A 6,237-nucleotide genomic window follows, 5' to 3' on the forward strand; every position below is an offset into this window, starting at 1 on the left:
ATTGTCATTGCCCCATCACAACAGCATGTCCCACATAACTTAACTCATTAGTATGCTCCACTTATTAGTCAAGCCTATCATCATAAACTCTCAGCAGAAGAGTCCTCTATTGATTTTGAGCAGTCCATCCATGCTCATCTCCATCTCGACACCTTTGTGAACACAGCTGTTTCTATGAATATTCAAATAGGCACCAATCCTGAATGCGCCCACGCTTTCTCCTCTTCCTCCTCCTCCTCTTCCTCCTCCGACTCTTCTCATCCACCCATCTATAAGGGACTGTGCCGTTTTCTCTCCCTCTCCCCTTGGATAGAGCTAAAAATAACCTAGGCTGATGTCAAAAGCAAAGGAGACAACGAGAGGGGTGGGCTGCTGGTTGACAGAGGAATGTGTACGACTGAAAATGGGGAAGCAGTTAAAACCTCCCAATTTTCACTGGAGTTAATTGCCAGTGGATGGACGCTGTAAATACTTAGACCAAGTGAAAATGCAATCTAACACAGCCACATCAGAAACTGCACATTCAAGGAAATTACTCCTTGCAAATACATGTGCATTTTTATTGGCTTTCTTTGGTTTCTAAGATCCACAGCTTATAATTAAGACCTCAATAAATTGTGTAGTACTCAATGTAACTACTATCAATTTTGATAATGGTTCTATTTCATGTAGGCTTCACCCTCTAAGAGCTGGGTTATTGGATTTATCCCTCGTGCATGTGTAGTGGTGAAGCACAGTGGTGACTTTCTTTAACACCTTTTATATGGTTGTTGGTTACTGTAACCCCAGATTCTGTGAATATAGGTGTAGCTTTCTAAAATGAAGGCCCCACACTCCAACAATGTCAGCTGAGTAAAAAAGCTGCCTTATTTACAGCAGAGCTTAGGAACGTCACACAGGTGTTATATATTTTGGACGTGAACCTGAGTGAGGCACAGTGCTGGGCACAGGCCAATGCAAGTTTCTATCACTGCACATGAACCCAATAGTGACAACTTTTGGAGGGTTACACCTATACTTATAGAATCTGCAGTTTTAGTATATAACCAACTATCATATATGTAAAAGGTACAGAAACATCCACCTCAGCACAGTTCCACTCAACACTACAAAACTTTTTAGCATGTTTCAACACATTGCTTCATTTTCCCACCTGCAACTTTACCATTTTGGTTCACTCTCTTCTCCATCATCATCACTTATAGTTACAGCAGGTGGATGCTTTTGGCAAAAAAAGATTTCACTAGATTTCTTACCCATTACCAAACAACATTTCCAACAAAGTAAGTTGGTGGAGAACAAAGCCATGCTAAAATGAGACTGAATATTGGACTTACATTACCCCCTAAATTCTATTTAGTTATTTTTACATTTATGTGCATTTATGTTAAACAAGCAAGATACATTGTGCAAATCTTTATTGGTCTCATCAGACAAAGCTAGACTAGCTGTTTGTCCCTATTTCCATTCTTTACGCTAAACAAGGTTAAACATGCACTTTATGCACATGAGCTGTTTCCACCTGTATTTGAGCAGAGCAACACAGCGAAGCTCCAATAAATGAGTTCTAATCATCTTTAAATATCGTTCTCCGTGCTTCCATGCTGATTGCTTCTTTGCTCTCCTCCTCCATTACCCTTCCCCTCCTAACATTTTCTCTCCTGTGGATACAGAAGCGTTATGGACAAATCATCTCATTAGCGTGTTGTGTTAATTAGCCTGCCATGGATACCTTCTGCTTAGTTGCTACTTACTTGTGACAGGTCCAGTGTCAGAGGTTGCCAAATGTCATGGAGTGAAGTCACCTCACATCTTCAGATCTGTCAGCACGATCTCTCATCCCCTCTGCCATCTAGCCTTCTGCTTCCTCTACTGATTTTCTTTTAGCTGCTCAGTCACTGCATTAAGAACAGGACATGAAAATACTAGGTGTTATCACTGTGAAAGGTGAGCGTTGTCTCTCATTTTCAAAGCAAGTGCCTGGAAAAGGAATTATAATTACACTCACAAGCCCAAAGGCACTACTTGGCACAAGCTCAGCTCTAAGAGCAAGGGCTGAGTTTTTCTTATGCATGGAGGGTTGTGTAATTATGTACCTGTGAATCCCTGTATCATGTGTTCTCAGTTCAGTCTTAAGTTATTTATAATGGGTCTGTGTGACGTAAGTAAAACCTAAGAGGATATACAAGGTTGGAGAGACAAACTTTAGATGCAGGCACATATTTATACCCAGTCAAAAAAAAGGATTGCAGTAAAAAATATCACACAATTGCAATGTTCTTGAGCGTCTTCATATGCGAGTGGAAACAAGCGCAGAAGAAACAGCAGGGAGGTGTAAGGTGGTTAACACTTGTACATGATTTTCATGTATACATCTTTTTCAAAACAAATGTTATGACATGGAAGTTTTGAAATGCACAGTGTTGAGAACCAGCCTTTTGGTCAACAGATCATCTATTTCCTCCTTATTAGTCTAGTAGCATGCGTTCAAACTACAGTTCCTCAATAGGCTTGAGCAGTGACATGATTAAAATTTCTCTTGGTTGCCACGGTTTCTTCTGCTTCCAGCTCATTAGTTTATAGTTGCCATTCCTCACCTGTCCAGTGATCACACTCACTGACTCAGTTTAAACCAGTACAATGCATGTTACCCAAAGGTCTAAATGCAGAATGCATTATGATTGGGATGTGATCAAAACAGCTAGACCACTTCTGGAGGTGGTCTAGTCAGTTTAAATGCAATCCATATACTGTGACCACATTTCTGTAGACACAGTAGAATTAAAAATGTATCTTGTGGGTAGCCAGCCGAGCAGAAGGTGTGTTTGGATTTCAGCTGGCAAAAGCGTTATTAACATTTCCAGAGAACGTTGCTGAAGTTTTAAATTAGGCATCCTCAAACTCGTCCCAGCCCCATATTGTGATGTACTGCTTAAGCCAAACCTAATATTGAATGATCCAATTTAATCTTTAGAATTTGATTTAAATCCCTCTCGTGACTAAACCTGGCCCACATACTCAGCTTCACTCAGAAATTTGTTATATTACTGAAGGGAGAGAAAGACCATAGATGTGGTATGATACCAGACTCAAAAATAGTGCCCACTCACTTGAGTGAAAAGTACACCCTGAGCACAAAAGTCGAAAAAGTTCAATGGCTAAAAGTTCAATGGCAAATTTTGCTTCTGCATAGCACAGAAGCAAAACTACAGAATCCCTGAAAGACAAGTGAATCTTATTACAGGTCATTTTTCTAAGTTTATTTTATTTTTTTCACATGTGACGACAACCCCAGACCTCTCAACTACTGGACCCCTCTGTGTGCCTATCATTTGAGGTGCACATGAGATCATGCAGCTCCTGTACCTGGGTAAGGTGTACCTTGAGGCTTTCTGGAGAAAAGGGTTGAAATGAAAGTAAAGTGCATCATCCACATATTTAATTTCATGTAGGTATTTTTTTTTTACACTGGATGTAAAAAACTACTTCCTGACATGAACCTCCCATAAGATAACATCAATAGGCACGAGGGATTAGCAAAAACACTCTTAATTAAAGATATTTGTGAAAGCCTGCAGGTTCAGTAAATTTGATAAGGCTCAGGGTGGAGAGTAACCAATCAGACCAATCAAAACTTACTGCAAGCTGTAAAGGATAAATGTTTAGATACCCCATTTTTAATGAATGAGCAGAGACGAACCAGAGACAAAAATAGTAAAAAGAAGAAAAGAAAAACCTTTTAGCTGAGGAGGAAAAAGTAGAAAAAAAATGTAGTGCTTTTTAAGACTAAATTCTAAATCATCTTTATTTTATGAATAAGGATGAACACTGTTGCTGTTATTCCTCTGTACACAGGTAGTTTTCCTAATCCACAGTACTGAAATTCTAAAGTCATATTAATAGTACAGTAATGTTTCCATACCAGCCAGGCCTGAGACACATTTAAATAACAGCCTCAATAATATTGGACCTTGACTGAATTCTGAGTCATGGACTGGAGGACAATGGTACTGCAGCATAGTCAGCTGAAGGGAAAGATCCCTAAGGTCGGTTGCAATGTGGAAGACTGTGAAACAGGGTTAAAGTTCAGATAATTCGAATCCTGAGCACAGGTTCAGCATCCTCATGAGTACCTGAAGCCATCAAATGGATGATTTGATTACAGCTTATTTTTTTGTCAGTGTTAAATGACATGGTATAATGGTATAACCCAGAAGACAAAAAGTATCCCAGCTCCTCCTTCACTCCTCCACCTTAAGTGACTTGTGACTCCTGAGGCAGGTCAAGAATTCTCTGATTCTTCGAACCTTGAACCTCAACAACCACATTGATTCTCTTAGCAACTGAGTGAGGATCTGAAACGAAGCTAATTGACGCCTACAAAGGCAAGGGGAAGCCAAGAGAAATATGCTTTTCCAGCTTGAGCTTGTATGAAATGTTAGTTAAGGGAGGAGCAAGAAAACTTTCTGAGGCTGGAGGGAAGAATCAGTTGTGCTAAATATGAACAAATCCGGGATGCAAACGTCCTGTAGTCAGTCAAGAAAGTGAAACTGAAAAGAGGCTGGTTTCTACAACAGGACAATGATTCAGAGCAACCCACACCATTAACTAATACTTCAAAACACAAATCAGTGCTTTTGAAACAGACCTCGCAGTCCCCTGACCTCAACATCACTGGGAAGTCTGTGCGTGGATCTTAAACACTGTGAGTGCAAGACAGCCTGAAATATCTTAGAACTTGATCAGCAAGGAAGAGTCGGCCAGAATTCCTAAATCAAGAACAGAAAGACTATTAGCTGCTAAAATAAAAAAGTATGTGCATGCTAATGGGGTGCACATACTTTTGCACATGCTACAATTACTCTTCCACTAACATTTGAAGAAAGACACATTTTATTTGTGAGCTTTGCTTTTGCCACATAGCCAGTGTTAGCATCAGCAGCTGTTTACTGACCAGCCTAGAAGAAGCGTTGTTGTTCAGCGTCAAACTGTATTCCTTTGCTCCCCAAGAGCTGTCCCTGTTTTGTTCACGCAACAATGGCTGTAGACTGGTATGTCATCAGCTGTCAATGCTAACATTGACTATGTAGCATTGGCAAAACTTACAAATGGGTTCTTTAATGTCTGTCTGCTGCAGGGGTCTACTTACCTCTTGTTGACGCACAGATAATTGAGCGAGTGGCCACACAACAGCACAAGGTAGGCGACAGCATTAGATGCAGCTACCACATAAATCAAGAGCGAAACATTAAGGATACATATACCAGCATGCCCACAAAACATAGTTGAAAAAACCTAGTAATACATTTATAATATTGGCCTTTCTCAGAGCAGACACTCTGACTTAGTGGTCATAGTAGAAACACACAGGTGTTACTAATAATAATGAATCAGTAAGCGCAAATTAATACCAGACCCATGAAACTACAGCAGCTGAATGGAATGGAACAGTTTTATTATCTATATTATATATTTATTATTATATTTATTATTTCTTGTCTATACCTCTTATATGCCTGTTTTTATATATCTCGATTTTCTATTGTCTTCTCTTAAAATCTATGTGGCTGCAAAGAAGACATCTGATTTTAAATTAGTTATAGCCTTAGCCCCGGTTAGTTGTAACTAGTAATGATATAATTTAGGTAAATAACGTCATCAGTTTCTGTGATTAAGGAGAAACAGAAACGTGTTCAAAAACTGCTGCCATTTTACCCTTTATTATAAAAAAAAAAAATACAAACAGACGTGGAGGTAACTGGATACAGACAGCACTGTGTATCCTTGCTCTCTATTCCTGTCGCTGCCGTTATCTTCATAGTCTTCGGGTTTTCCTGTGAGCTGTGGGTCTATTTTCCTTAATCTTCTTTTGAATTTGTGTATCACGGGCAAGCCAAGTGCATTTGTTCCCCACGCAGATGAACCAGCGGTGAATGACAGGAGAGCAAATGAGATCTCCTATCAAGTTCTTGTCTCCGTTTTGTGTGTGTGTGTGTGTTTGTGTGTTTATGTGTGTGTATTATGTTTGCGTAGGAAAAGCTAATAATAGGCTGACCATACCATGTGAGAGTGGGTAAGTCTGACTCACTAATCAATAAACATCCCTGCTGACTGCTATGGACACTTCAGTTACACACACACACAAATGCATGCACTCGCACATGGGACTATTCAATTACAGACACACACAACACACTCACTCACACGCTGGACATTTCGATTACAGGGTGGCTTTGC

The 6,237-nt window shown here is 39.8% G+C and overlaps 1 long non-coding RNA gene across 1 annotated transcript; it reads right to left on the reverse strand.

Moving 5' to 3' along the window:
• Positions 1-15: 15 nt before the first annotated feature.
• LOC139609146 (uncharacterized) lies at positions 16-5,403 on the reverse strand. Its single transcript, XR_011685164.1, has 3 exons — positions 5,150-5,403; positions 1,755-1,898; positions 16-1,661 (listed from the first exon to the last, which is right to left on the reverse strand). It is a non-coding gene; the product is annotated as an uncharacterized lncRNA (long non-coding RNA).
• Positions 5,404-6,237: the final 834 nt, after the last annotated feature.

This window comes from Trachinotus anak, unplaced genomic scaffold, assembly GCF_046630095.1.
Source record: "Trachinotus anak isolate AG129_WGS33_773 ecotype Australia unplaced genomic scaffold, CSIRO_AGI_Tana_v1 ptg000025l, whole genome shotgun sequence".
Taxonomy (NCBI): domain Eukaryota; kingdom Metazoa; phylum Chordata; class Actinopteri; order Carangiformes; family Carangidae; genus Trachinotus; species Trachinotus anak.